Here is a 15,174-nt window from a genome sequence, read left to right on the forward strand (position 1 = left end):
CCCCCATCTCCAGGCTTTGCCTCCCCCTCCTTCTCGCCCATTCCATGACTTTCTGCCCCCAGTGCGAGCGAGTCGGTCCACCATCTCCTCTCCCCTCTAGCAGGAAAAGTAGGTGGGAATTATTGCCCACCCACAAAAGGGACTAGACGTTGTGTTCCTGGTCCCACAACTCATCATAAAGAGGCGGTTATAGTTCCCATCATGAACCTTTCATAGGGGACTGTGTGTCCGGGAGCACCGGAGGCTCTTCGGTGGGAGTGCGCCCCCAGGGTCTTTGGGGGTTCCGTGGCCTCAGAATGTGAGCGCCCTCCGATCCTCCCCGCCCCCCTTCGCCGGAGATCATCTAGTTACATAAGTGGAGTGGGACATAGTATGTAACCGGCTTCTATAGTCCTGGAGCGCGCCCTGCTCAAGATCATCATTACCAGATGGGGCAAGTGCATCGCATCGCTGTGGTTCCTGTCAGTTGCCCCCTGAAAGTTTATTTTCTTTTTAGTTTGGTTATAACTGAATTGCCCACACTGAAACTCAGGTGACTTTTACGTGGTGTGGCAGTGTTACTGTGGTTATGCCCTGAAGACTTAATGTCATTGCAAAGAGTCTAAAAAACTTGCTTTCACGGAGGAGACCGTTTATGACCTTGCTAAGTGGACCTGAGATTGGGAAAGCTTGCTCTGGAATACCTACCTCTGTGGTGGTCGCCTGTGTTGAGTGTGTTCGTTGTGGATTGGTCACAGCAGAAATGGGCTCCACCACAAAAGTGATATTCCTGACTCATGGTCCGGCAGATGTGTGCTTCTGGTTCTTTTTCCAGGAACAGGAATGGACTCTGCAGAGCCATTCACACATTGTGTCTCTGTTCTGTGGGGGATCAGTACCCCAAATTGTGAGATGGTAGGATCGAATTCGGCGGGGGGGGGGGGCGGGGGGGGGGCTTGGTGATGGTGGAAGCAAATCTAGCAGCGCCTGATGCCAAGTGGCTTAGACTTTGGGAGACTCTCACAAGTTTTAGGTGTTTTGTTATACCAGAAAAATTAAGCTTATTTGTGCCGTGGTAGTAAAATTCAGTGTTGTTAATAGGCACTTATTACTTGAGAAGAAATTTGTGTTTCATGGCCAGAATTTTCATCTGGATCTCAGCAACTTCAGTTAACAACAAGAGTAAGCTGACCTCTTGGGTCTTTTGATATCTGCTGGATCCTTATTTAAAAAAACAAACAAGAACAAACAAACAAACAAAATGATGTCTAGGTTTCTTCGGTCTTTTAGGAATTCCCACCAGGGCTTTAGGGAATAGGCTTATTTATAGACCTTTTATGACTTCTATTTCAAATGCCAGTCAGGAAGCCCGGGAAACACTTGCTTTTATTTTCTTACCCAGACACGTGAGAACCTTAAGGGACACAGTCCATCTAGTAGAGTACAGTTGGTTAAATAAGTTGTTATAGATACCTCTTTGTGGCACGTCAGCTTGGTGGCTTGTTGGCTTGGTGGCAGATCACTGAGGGACTTTCCTAGCCATACACTCGCACAAGCCCACTTGACAGAGATTCCAAGGTTTGTGCATCTCGGCCTATGACGTGCCAGGACGAGGACTCTGCTTTGTTTTGCATCATTGGCAATGCACTTGCCTCCTCGAGTGCCCCTCCAGTTAGCTGTTCATCATACCTCTAGCCTTTTAAGCAGCACGGGCAGCTTCCAGAATGTAGTTTCTCTGAAAAGTGCCTGGTGGCATCTGAAGTCAGTATGTTCTAATAGCTTGAAGAGACCTGCAGCTTTCTTGCTTCATGGGCTCTCACGGCATCCTGTTTCTTGTTACAGATGTGCCTGGAGTGCTTTAGAGCTACAGTACCAGGTCTTTATTTCACCCGATCAAGCGTGATGCAGTCAAACTCTACTCTGACTTTTGTGCTGTTGATGTATTGGGAGGGTTGGAATACAATTTTGTGTTCTCTTTGCAATTTCTAGCCAGAGTCATTGTTTCCCGTTCACCCTGCCTCTGTGTGGCCAAAGCTAGAAGGGATGGAGTGGCAAACTGTGGAGTTTAACAAAAGGAAGCTGTGGAGTTTGACTAGATAAGTCCAATACAATGTTGCCTCCACCCAAATACTCCATCCCCTATGTGGGCACTGAATGAGAACCTTGCTTCTTTCACCTAAAATAGAGAAGAGCAGAAGCAAAATTTTTAGTTCCTTACTCTAGCCCAGTTTCTACTGCTGACGAACCTGCCTGGGACTATTTCCATGATAAATGACGTGTCCTGGAACTTGTCATCATTTATAAAGGTGACTGTCAGTAGAAATCTTTTAATTGGCTAAGGCAGTTTGTCGCCAGGCTACCTGAGTTATCTATGAGGAGAGAATCCCAGAAAATGTTTGACATTCGTAGTGACTATAGTTGACCTTTGAACGATGCAGGGATTAGGGGCCCCGACCTCCCACCCCCGTGCAGTTGAAAATCCACGTATAATTTCTGACTCCCCCCTCCCCAGATCTAACTGCTAATAGCCTACTGTTGACCGAAAGCCTTATTATTAACTTAAACAGTTGATTGATGCATATTTTGTATGTTATGTGTAGTATATACAGTATTCTTAAAGACAACAAAGAAGATGTTATTAAGAAAATCATAAGGAAGAGAAAATACATTGATAGTACTGTACTGAAAAACATCTGCATGTAAGTGGACCCGAACAGTTCAAACCTGTGTTGTTCAAGGATCAACTGTAGTTTTTTAAGCACACGGGGGTGGAGGGGTGGGGGAAACAGTCCTGGATTGGTGGCGAGTCCCAGGCAGCGCAGCGGGACACCTGCTTGTTTCCACTGCCCTCTGCTGCGGTGACATGCATGCAGACCGGCCTCATGTGGCCGGCAGACACAGTCTTTTTTCTTGGGCAGAGCATTATTTCTGCTTCGACGGAAGGACCTTGTCTCAATTCTTCTGCACCAGCCTTCTCCAGTCAGATTGCTGTTGTCACCACTGTGACCACTGTGCCTTTTCCTCATTTCCAGTAGGACAGATGTGAATGGGTTCTTCTTCCTTGGGCTCACTTACACAAAGTTATGCTCTTCTGCCTTTATCTGTTCTCTTCTGCCTTTCTCTTGCAAGGAACTCTTTCCTATTGAAATCTTGATTTGCATGCCATTACTTAAATACTTGGTTCTGCCATTTTTGATGGTAGGTATGGTGTTGGGGGTATCTGAGTGGGAGTGGGTATTTGGTGGCAGGCAGGGCATCCCCATTCCCGTATCGAAGAGGTGTGTGTGGCCATTCTACTCAAGAATAAAGCCTTGGCCTTTATAACTTCTTCGGGGCTTACTTACGTTGGGTCTGCTGGCATGCGAAGGTGTCCTCAGTATGGCTGTTCTGCAGTTCCTGCAGATGTCTGTACTCTGGGGAGCAAGCCTTAGGAAGGGTTGACTTGTCTTCCTTGCCTAGGAGCTGGGGGCATCATATATATGAACCTGCAAATTACTGTTTCATTGGATTTTTACTTACCTGCTTTCATTTGCTTGCTCTTTTTTCCGTGAAATCTTGAGTTAATCAAAGATCTTAAAATTTCAGAGCTGGAAGGAACCTTAGTCCAGCTCCCTCAGTTTACAAGTAAAAAACCATGGCTGTGAGAAGTTGTAACTTTGCCAGGGCCTCCCAGCCAAGATACTGGTTTGATTTTTATTCTATAGCTAACTGAGTAGAACTGTTACCTTGACTTCTGGATTTCAAAGTATTCTGTGACTCCACTGTTTAAGGGAATTGTAAGGCCTCACTGCACCTCAATAGATAATTCTAGGTACCATCCCAGTAGTTATAGACCAGCTGTAGAAGACTTGGTTGGTGTTGCCCTTTCTCTGGGTTTAATTACATGAGTAATTATTAGTGTGAATAGTCTCTAAATTGTATACTGGAGGCTTTTTTAGTGTAAAGGTGAAAGTGCTGCTCTTGGGCCAGCACGCTAACCAGAGATTAGCTAATACGGGGCAGTTTAGATTTTAACAAGGAAATGATATTATGTTGATGAAAAATGTAACGACAGAAGTCTTTTGAATATATTCAAAAACAAAAGAGAAACTATCAAACTAATAACTTAGTTTGTTGAGCATTGTGATTTAACAGATCTGAGAGGCTTAAAAGTGATCGCTCTGAAACAGACTTGCATATATTGGAGGAGGGCTTTGGATCTCCCAGGGCGTTTGGTTTCTGTTGGTGCTGTTTCGCCCCGCCCCCTCAGGGTTGAAGCTCCTTTAAGTGATGTTACAGCAGCTCGTTTCAAATTCAGCTGCTTGAAAAAGAAGGGAGACTTTGCCTCTGGATTTCATGTGTTCTTTTTGGGATGACATTTTGATGTTGAATGTTCTCTTGAACATGTTTTCTCTCCCTGAGCCTTTCTGTATGATGTAGTGCAAGAAATACTTACCAGGGATCACCACTGACAGTACGCTTTATAGTGCCAAAGTTCCAAAGTGTCCCTCAGAGGTGACTTGTGATAGTGTCAGTTCTAACACACATGAATCTTTATTTTAGTATGTGTGTTATGGGCTAGGAATTTGCAGTTTATCCTTTGTTCCTAGTAGGTAAGCTGGGAAATAGCATAGTACTTTGTCTATATGTTTATCTTCAAAATGTCCCAAATAGCCCTGGGAAAAAGGTCGTGCAGCACAATGGGGGCTTTCAACTTACGATTTTCTTTGTTTTAGGCTCCATAAAAATACAGACTCACCAGTTCCTGCTTTGATGTGACATGTGACTCCCCAGAATACATCTTGCTTCTGTAGACCAGCTCCAACAGGATTCCATGGTAGCTGGAATGTTAGGGCTCAGGTAAGTAACCTTCCTTTTTTTTTTTTTAGTATATGTCCTGGTTTGGCCATCTGTTTTTAAAAAAAAAACGAACAAAACAAAACAAGGAAAAAAAAAAACAAGATGTACTACTCTTGGACAGTATAAAAGTACCCCAAAGACTAAAGCTATAACTGTGCCAAACTGTGCCATATAATAAAAAAAAGTCACTTCCCTGAGCCCTGAAAGGTCAGTTTGGGTAGGGTTACTTGGTAGCCACAGCGTGATCTGGGGGCGGGCGTCAGATTAGAGCCGGAACTGGTGATCTGCAACTTCAGTTCACCTTGAAGCAGGTCAGCTGAGCCGAGGGCGTGAGTTCTTCACCTGCCACTGCTGCTGTTGCCTAGCGGTCTTCAGCGTGGTGCTTTGTTTGCTTTGGTTTTGGGTAAATGACTTCCTGGTCAATGTTAGTGAGCAGTGGTAAAACATTTTCAGACACGGGAACTGGTATGCGGCCCCCTAGAAGGACAGCTTCTTGAAAGCTGTCACAGAACCACAGAGCGCATGGCTATTGGCTGTGCTTGCTACCCTCCTCCCACGGGAACTAAAGAGAGGACCCAGACACGGGTCTGGCTCTTGAGACTCTAGAGTAGAATGAGTGCCTTTGGAAAAGCTGAGGATCCAAGCCATATGAGGTCTGACACTCAGGTGCTCTATAAGCCACACTTTTGGCCATCTTGGGGCCATTGTGTGGGATTTAATTTTGTAAAAATGAGTGGTTCCTTAATTCTCAACTGTCAGGCTCAATATTTCAAGCTTTTTTAAAATCAGTGGTCACTCCACATTTGATGTTTTGACACCTGGATTTCAAAATTCCATGTGGTAAGGCAGAACGTACTGATTGAATTTTTCCATTCCTTTTCCTAAGAAAAAATGTAAGTTTATGCATAAGCTGCCATTGTGATTCTGGCTGAGACCCCCAGGTAGCACTTTGTTGTCTCTCTCTGGTGGTTTCTGACACCTGAGTCTAAAGCTTTGTGGCCATCCATAACATGGCCTGTTAGAGGACTGTGTGAGGGCAGGGCTGGGGTGAGGGAAACTAGAAGGTGTGGAATGAAGTGAGGAGCATTGCGCTGCCTCCAAGTCCCAAATTTGGTTCCAGCCCTGATCCTGTGACTCAAATTGTCATTTCTGCTTTATTGCTGTGGGGTGTACTCTGGGCCCTGCTGACAGGACGTCCTTTGTACACCGCATATTTATGCTGGTGGGAGTTGGTGCTTTGTGGCTGGTGCTTTGTGCATTGTCTCAGAAATGGTGTGGACTAAATGTATCATGGCAGTGAATGCGTTTCTTCTGGTAGATGTGAGGCCTGGGGGTGGTTTATGTTTTTCATAGTCTTTTTCTCAGATTATGAATGGATTTTATAAAACAGGCAGTGGTCAGTCTAAATAGTTTCTTCCAAGACATGTAGAAAGGAAGAGATAATTTAGAATAATATCTGTTACTTACGAGTGGGAAAGACAGCCATTTGAGCTTCAAGAAACTGAAGGGAATTCTGCAAGGACAGAACCTGTCTTTACTAGATAAGTTTCTTATTATTTTTCTTTTTTTCCTTTTTTAAGAAATTATAAAAATAATGCATGCTTTTATAGAAAACAAACCATTTTAAAGTATACCATTTAAAAAGACGAAAGCTCACCATTACTCTCCATGCTCGCGATACCCAGAGTAACAACTATAAATGCAGGTCCTTGTGAATCTTCTCAGGCTGTACAAATATGCACATTTTGTGTTTTAACAAAATGAGGTTGATACTATACATATTTTGCATCTGTTCTTGTGATCTATTTCTCTCTGCCTCGTTTCTGTTAAGTGGCGGTGTGATCTGGTGTGATCTCATGCCTTGTCCCCCTGTTGACTTTCCCGACGGTTCACTATTAAAGATGCTGCTGGATTGAACTTCCACATGTGCCAGTCTTTTCGAAGAACAGCTGCCTAGACTCGGAATTGCTGAGGGTACCACCACATCGCCTCCTAAAGTGGCTGTTGCGGTTCCCATGACAGTATGAGAAAGTGCCTCTTCCCACACCCTCCCAGAATTGGATGCCCATCTTTTAAATCTGTGCTCCTTGGGTTGTTACTGGGGCCGGACCTCAGTAATCATCAGCCATTTGTATTTGGTGTTTGGGAGTTGCTTGCCTGTTGGTGTTCTGCCTTCGTTCCTCCATCAGGATATTTGTTTTTCAGTTGATCTGTAAGAACTTGTAATGTGTCCAGGATACTCTCTGTCATTACACAGATACTCCTACCTTGTCGTATATCTTTTGATTCTGCTTGTCTTTTTTGATATACAAAATTTCTGTTAGGATTTTTTCTTTCGCTTTTATACTTAGAAAAAGTCCTTTCCTACCTTAAGAACATGTCAGTATCCATCCGTATATTTTTCTTCCTATAAAAAGATTGATGTACTATATTGATACATACAAAAGAATTATAGGTAAGTTTTCCTGTTTTTCATATGGTTATAAAAATGCCTCTTTCGTGTGTAGCTTTGGGTCGGGATGAGATCTAGAGCCCACTTAGCTGGTTGTGTCATAGCTGTTCGGTGGGGCAGTCGCCTCGTCTCTACCTTTAGTGAAGTCTTCACTTTGAGACTTGAGTTCGAGTGAGCAAAGTGTCTCTTACTTTTTTCTTTCTGAAGTTTTTCTTTGTGAGACTTGATGGCTAGCTGGTCAGCATATAATCATCTGTTCATTCCCCCAACAAGTCCTGGAGCCCCTGATTCAAGGCAGAGGCAGTCTGGGGCCCTGCAAGTGCCGCTTTCTCCTTGGCTTGGGCGGGGCCAAAGAGGCTGCAGTACCAGTGGCTACGGCTCCAGTGCTCATTCCAGAAGACTCGAGAAAATAGTGGATCTTCACAAAGTAGGTTTGGGATAAACTAGGAGGAATCCAGAGTGTGTGTGTGTGTATGTGCGTGCATATATGCGTGCGTGCGTGTGTGTGTTTTAGATTCTGACCCAGAAGTGAGAGCTTAGGGTAGACTGCAACATAAGCGCCGTTTGTTTCCTAACTCGTGTCATTGCAGGCTGATTTTTGTCTTGAATTATGATGAGGGCTTTTTGCTGGTGAAACAGTTCTATATTCAGCTAGCTTGGTTGTGATGGAATAAAAGTTGTGTACTGATAAAAATGGTAATTTTCTTCTATGATGATTTTGAAGCATTTCTGTAATAGCTCATAAAAATAAAGGCAGGCTTTTGGTGAATATATTCTTAGGGAAAAAGTAATTTTTTGCAGCTTGCATCGTTTAAATCTAATAAATAACCTTAAAACTGAAGTGGAATCCTGATTTGGATTGAAAAATATTTTTTACTTAGTAAAGGATATAAATGGTTTATAATTAAGAAAAGCTTCTTGTATAGGCTGGGTTTTTTAAATGAACTTTTTAAAATGGGTGTATAGTACAGAACGAAAAAGGTTGTGTAAGAGGTTATATGGTTAAAGAGCTACTTGCCACCCTGTCCCCAAATAACCATTTCTCTCTCTGGAGGCAGCCATTGTTACCAGTTTCTTATTAATTATTTGTGTGTGTGCCTGTGCACATGCACCTGGGTGTAATTTTTAGATTGTGGTAAAATATACGTAACATTTAGCATTTTAGCCACTTTTACACGTACACTTCTGTGCCATTAAGTGTATTCTTGTGCAACCGTCCCCATTATGTATCTCCAGAACCCTTCTCATCTTGCAAAACTGAAACCATCTCCATTAAACCCTAACTCCCTGTTCCCCCTCCCCCACCTGGCCACTACCCTTCTTCCCCTTTCTGTTTCTATGAAATTGACTATTCTAGATACTTCATATTGTTATCTATTTTATAATTGTATTTACATATTTTGTGGGCATTTACACACACAAGGGTGGGTGTGCGTTTTTACACAAATGGTAAAACACCTTGCACATTTCCAAAATTTGCTGTTTTTAGTTAATGTATCTTGGAGATTGATATCCATTTCTGTAGAGCCATATCATTCTTTTTAAGGGTTGTAGAAGAAATTCCTAGATGTGGGACTTGCTGGCTTAAAGAGTATATGCATTTTAAACTTGGAGAGATATTGCTAAATCAAGGGTGGCCCGTTAATTGCATAGTTTTTTTTTTTAAGATTTTATTTCTTTATTCAGGAGAGAGAGACACAGAGGGAGAAGCAGGCTCCCCACTGAGCAGGGAGCCCGATGTGGGACTCGATCCCAGGACCCCGGGATCACGACCCGAGCCAAAGGCAGACGGTTAACCATCTGATCCACTCCAGGTGCCCTGTTAATTGCATAGTTCTAAAGAAAAGACTACGTATGAGTAGATGAACACACAAATTTATGGCTGCGGTGCTATTTGTAGAGACTAGAGAGCCATTAATTAGGCTAGGAAGAAATAATTTTTTGCAGTTAGTGCTAGAAAGCAAAACTTCAGAAGCTTCCCTTTCATCAGATGTGACATCAGGTGAGCAGAGCCTATGAGGCAGGACCCTTTACTTGACAAGCAGAACTTCAGCCAATTCTCATTTGTCAATTTTGAAGAAAATGGAGCATTTTTATTTTGGTACTAAGTTGAAGTGGCTCCTTGGGACTCAGAGTTGAATGGTCTCCTGAAGCTGCTGGACCTTCTGTCTTATTTGTATTGTAATATGCATAAGGAATGTCCTGGGAATATTCAGGACAGGATTGCTGTCACTTCGTTTCTCTTCGATTCTTGTGCTCTTTACAGAGCAACACTTGATTAATTGACCCTATACCGGTTTAGCATGGTATTATGTGTCATGTGCTGTACTAGATGGCTGTGGATTACCCTTAGCTATCTTCTGATCTAAAGGAAGATACAGATGGGCAAACAGACCTTTACTTTACAAGGGGCCAGATGCTATGACGGAAGAGCGCTGACCACTGAGGGAGCACACAAATGGTAGAGGGGCCCCGCCTACACTTGGAAGTGAGGGTCAGGGAAGTGACTTCTTTGAAAAGGGACTACCAAGACCTGAACAATAAGGCGACGTTAGCTAGTTCAGAAGAAAGTATGAGTTGGGGAGAGACCATGTTCAGAGGCTAAGACAAGAGACAACTGACTGGTGGGCTGGGTCTGAGGTATTTGGAGCACAGAGAGGACACAGGGTCAGCAAGCCAGGCCCGAGGGCAAGGAGCGTTTTTGTTTGAGGAGTGGGCTGGTAGGAAACGAGACACACCACACCAGCTGTGCCAGATGCACTCTGCTTTCCTTCTAAGTTGCACCACATTCTGAGATGTCCCTGAGCCCCAGAAGGCAGCATGAAGAGTTCTGGCCATCCATCCTGACCCCATTCCATCCCACGCTGCTCTGAAGGCCGTCTGCCCTGAGTGACTTCCCACCCACCCATCAGGTCCCCAGGACTCCCACTTCAGGTCTCTATGAAACCTTCCTTCCCTCCACGAGACCCGTGAGGAGAGGGCTTCCCCTTCTCCAACACACTTCCTTTTCCCATACTTGATACTGAGAGGAGCTTGGTATCGTGGAGAGTCAGCTCTGGTGCCAAAGCCGCTGCGTAGCTCTTCTGATTTTTCCTTATTTTTTTAACCAAGATTTTCACGGTGCAGGAAGCAGTGCGTAAGCTAGCTCACTCTCTCGTCAGGGACGGGGTCCACCCCGATGAGCCGCCATGGCTGGCAGCACTGTCAGCCCCACGAGCCCGGGCCCAGAAGGTTAGAGAAGAGCGCTCTGTGCTGCTTGTCTGCGCGCCTGCTTCTCTGCCCTCCTGCAGGCCAGCCTGACCCTTCTGCCTTCGAGGTCTTGCCTTCCTGCCGTCCTCCTGGCCCTCTGCTCGGGCATGTTCTGCTCACACTTAAGATATGTTAGCATTTTGCCCTCTTCACATCCTCCTCCAGGGGTTCTGGTGTGACGGGCCCAGTGAGGTCCCGGCTGTGCTAGCCCGCCCTGCCTCCCCAGGGTAGCCTGTCCCCAAAGGGAGCGGGGGACACTCTCCATGCAAGCTGTGTGCTGTGTCCCACATAATAATGTATAACACTCAAAACTGTCTTCACAAACGTGCCAGAGGCTTTCCTGCTTTGTGTACCATTCTGCAACTCGTTCTTTTCGTTCTGTAGTTGGCTCTTGAGCTTGGTCTGTGTCGTTCTGTGTAGACCTTCATTCAACATGTCTCCTTGGGCCGTAGAAACATCTTTGCAGCAGAAGCCCCACCAGAGCCCAGAGGGAGAATGGAATTTAGAGAAACGGGCATTGACATCTGGTTTATGTTTACATCCTTTGGTCCTATTAACCAAGAAGATATTTTTATTTCTTTGTTTGTGAAAGCTTTCTACAAAAAAAGGCATCCATTTTCTAGATTTATTAATAGGGCAGTCCAAAGGTTTTATTTTTAGATTTGAAAGAAGGCAAAGAAGGCTTCTGAGATATGCACATTTCCCTTTGTTCCCGTCGTCTTTGCAACATTCCACGTTGTTAAAACCCGAGCTTGAGCACTTTTAAGCACAAACTGACTTTCTACGTGTGGATTATTTTTGAAAAGATTAAAGCATTTTGGCTTTTCTAGGACTTCTAGTGATACTTAAGTTTTGACATTACTTTGATTAGTTAAATTTTAAACTTGTCTATAGATATTTAATAATATATTTTTAAAATGTGAATTTCTGTGTGGGTTTTTTTTGGTGTTTTTGTAAACAGCAGAAGGTATCAGTCCGTATTAAGTCCTAATTTGCTCTAATATTTTCAGCTGTTTTTGGAATTAGACTTGGCCAAAAAAAAAAAAAAAAAACCCAAAAAACAGACAAACGTCTGCAGTTGTGACAGTTTGTCGTTTTGTTCCACTTAACTCCAGAATAAAAAATTCTAGTGAATTTTTTTTCTAAGCTTGTAAGAACATAGGAATGATTAAAGTTGTCATAATACTTAAGGAGTGAGGAAAAGTTGAGAGTCTTTTTTAAGTGGCGACCCTATAAAAATGTAGCTTATAAGCAACTGTATAAATTTTTTTTAAAGATTTTATTTATTTTTTGACAGAGAGAGACACAGCGAGAGAGGGAACACAAGCATGGGGGAGTGGGAGAGGGAGGATCAGGGAGCCCAATGTGGGGCTTGATCCCAGAACCCTGGGATCAGGACCTGAGCTGAAGGCAGACACTTAATGTCTGAGCCACCCAAGGGCCCCATCAGCTGTCTAAAATTTATTAGCTACTCTTCCAGATTATTTAAGACAAATAAAAATAGAGTATTTATTAAGCTGTTTCTTTCTTAATTAAACAAGTGAAGGATCATTGCAGAAAATTCAGAAAATGTATATGGAAATCACTCTGGAAATTGCACCATGTGGCGAAAACTCCTGTTACTATTTGATCTACCTTTGAGGTCTTGCCTTCCTGCTATCCTCCTGGTCCTCTGCCTCCTAGCCAAGGGTTCTGAGTCATGGTTGAGAATCCATGGTTTCTGTGATCTTGGATGGGAAAAATACTTCTTGATTTTCACTAACCTCTCACTGAAAATTCAGTTTTCCTTCAATGACATATGTAGGCCATAGACCATGGTAGTATTAGGAGTACCTGTGACTTAGTCACTAATGGAGATGAAAGATGCTTTCATATCACATTAAAGTTACAGATATTTTAGAAACATCATTTGTCCTCGTTACTCTTCAGACCTAGGGTAGTTATTAGACTTAGTTATTTAATGGTTTCCTGAAGAAGCACATACTACTCTAGCACCCATGTTGACGTATGCTGTTAATCAGTTCCTATGCATTTATTTTTATGCATTTCAGTGCTCGCTTCAGCAGCACATTTATTTTTATGCATTTCAAACCACTCTTCTGGGGCGCCTGGGTGGCTCAGTGGGTTAAGCCGCTGCCTTCGGCTCGGGTCATGATCTCAGGGTCCTGGGATCGAGTCCCACATCAGGCTCTCTGCTCAGCAGGGAGCCTGCTTCCCTTCCTCTCTCTCTGCCTGCCTCTCTGCCTACTTGTGATCTCTCTCTCTCTCTGTCAAATAAATAAATAAATCTTTAAAAAAAAAAAAAGTTCAAACCACTCTTCTGAGGAGGGTACCACCAAGCCCAGAGGGTCCATGGCAGAAGAAGGTTAAGAACACCTGGGCATGGGCGCCTGGGTGGCTCAGTGGGTTGAGCCGTTGCCTTCGGCTCGGGTCATGATCTCAGGGTCCTGGGATCGAGTCCCGCATCGGGCTCTCTGCTCAGCAGGGAGCCTGCTTCCCTTCCTCTCTCTCTCTGCCTGCCTCTCAGTGTACTTGTAATTTCTCTCTGTCAAATAAATAAATAAAATCTTTAAAAAAAAAAAAAAAAAAAGAACACCTGGGCACATCGTACCGTGCAGCCTCAAACATCGGAGCACTCAGCTCCTGAGTAGTCAACATGTGGGAGAAGAGCCTCGAGAGACCCCAGAGCACAGGCGCAATAAAGGGATACAGTGTGGCTTTCAGAGCCTGCTGCGGCTTACTCTCCCAAGTGTCTTTATGAGCCCACTCAGTAGTCTGTAGAATCCGTGCAAAGTGTAATGCTACGAAACTGTTTAAGGATACTTCTTTTAAAAAAAAAAAAGATTTTATTTATTTCTTTGACAGAGAGAGACACAGTGAGAGAACACAAGCAGGGGGAGTGGGAGAGGGAGAAGCAGGCTTCCCGCTGAGCAGGGAGCCCAATGGGGGGCTCGATCCCAGGATACTGGGATTGTGACCTGAGCTGATGCTTAATGACTGAGCCACCCAGGTGCCCCTAAGGATACTTCTTCCTAAGATTTTTTTATTTTTAAGTCATCTCTACATCCAGTGTGGGGCTCAAATCCACAAGCCCAAGATCAAGAGTCATGATCCACCGACTGAGCCAGCCAGACATCCCAAGAATACATTTTTTAAAGATTTTATTTATTTATTTGACAGAGAGAGAGACCGTGAGAGAGGGAACACTGGCAGGGGGAGTGGAAGAGGGAGAAGCAGGTTTCCTGCTGAACAGGGAGCCAGACATGGGGCTTGATCCCAGGACCCTGGGATCATGACCTGAGCTGAAGGCAGAGGCTTTAATCCACTCAGTGCTCCGCATTTTTTTTAAAAGATTTATTTATTTATTGGAGAGAGAGCAGGGGGAGGCACAGAAGGAGAGCGAGAATCCTGAAGCAGACTACCTGCTGAATGCGGAGCCTGATGCAGGGCTCAGTCCCAGGACCCTTGAGATCATGACCTGGGCCCAAATCAAGAGTTGGCTGCTTAACTGACTGAGCTACCCAGGCGCCCCTTAATTGCATTTTCTAATTATAAAAATAGTATCTGTTCAATGGAAAAACAATTTTTTAAAAGGTTATTTATTTATTTATTTGACAGACAGAGATCACAAATAGGCAGAGGGGCAGGCAGAGAGAGAGAGGGAAGCAGGCTCTCTGCCGAGCAGAGAGCCCGATGCAAGGCTTGATCCCAAGACCCAGAGATTATGACCGGAGCCGAAGGTAGAGGCTTAACCCATTGAGCTACCCAGGTGCTCCTCAGTGGAAAAAAATTTTGAGAAAATAAAGAGGAAAAGTGAGAATTACCTATAAATGTGGCATCTACAGATAGATAACGTCTGGCTAATAATGTCTTTGCACCATCATTTCTTTTTTTTTTTTTTAGAGAGAGAAAGTGCATGTGTGTTGAATGGGGGGAGAGAATCTTTTTCTTTTTCTTTTTTTTTTTTAAAGATTTTATTTATTTATTTGTCAGAGAGAGAGCGAGCGAGAGCGAGCATAGGCAGACAGAGTGGAAGGCAGAGTCAGAGGAAGAAGCAGGCTCCCCGCGGAGCAAGGAGCCCGATGTGGGACTCGATCCCAGGACGCCGGGATCATGACCTGAGCCGAAGGCAGCTGCGTAACCAACTGAGCCACCCAGGTGTCCCAAGAATCTTTTTCTTAAGATTTTTTTTAAAAAGTAGAGAGCAAGCACAAGTGGGGGAGGGCAGAGGGAGAAGCAGACTCCCCGCTGAGTGGGGGAGCCCAATGTAGGCCTTGATCCCAGAACCCTGAGATCATGACTTGAGCTAGTCAGACACTTAACTGACTGAGCCACCCAGGCGACCCGAGAGAGAGAATCTTAAGCAGGCTCCAAGCCCAGCACAGTGTCTGAGTGTGGAGCCTGACACAGGGCTTGATCTCATGATTCTGATATCATGACCTGAGCCAAAATCAAGAGTCAGCACTCAGCCAGCTGAGCCACCCAGGTGCCCCTTTATACCATCATTTTTTGACGCATACATGACATTTGGAGGTCTATGCCTCAGTTTAATTACGGGCATATCCACTGATTCCATGTCTCCATTGCTCCCAACGACAGGTATGCCTGTGTCCTGACGATACCACTCTGTGTCCGCATCTCTCACTCCCCCCCCC

General features: G+C 44.3%; 1 protein-coding gene across 2 annotated transcripts in view; it reads left to right on the plus strand.

Annotated features, from left to right (window-relative positions):
• MECP2 (methyl-CpG binding protein 2) overlaps positions 1–15,174 on the plus strand; it is a 63,268-nt gene that overhangs the window by 752 nt on the left and 47,342 nt on the right. The gene's annotated exons all lie outside the window — the stretch shown is intronic.

Source organism: Mustela nigripes, chromosome X (assembly GCF_022355385.1).
Source record: "Mustela nigripes isolate SB6536 chromosome X, MUSNIG.SB6536, whole genome shotgun sequence".
Taxonomy (NCBI): Eukaryota; Metazoa; Chordata; class Mammalia; order Carnivora; family Mustelidae; genus Mustela; species Mustela nigripes.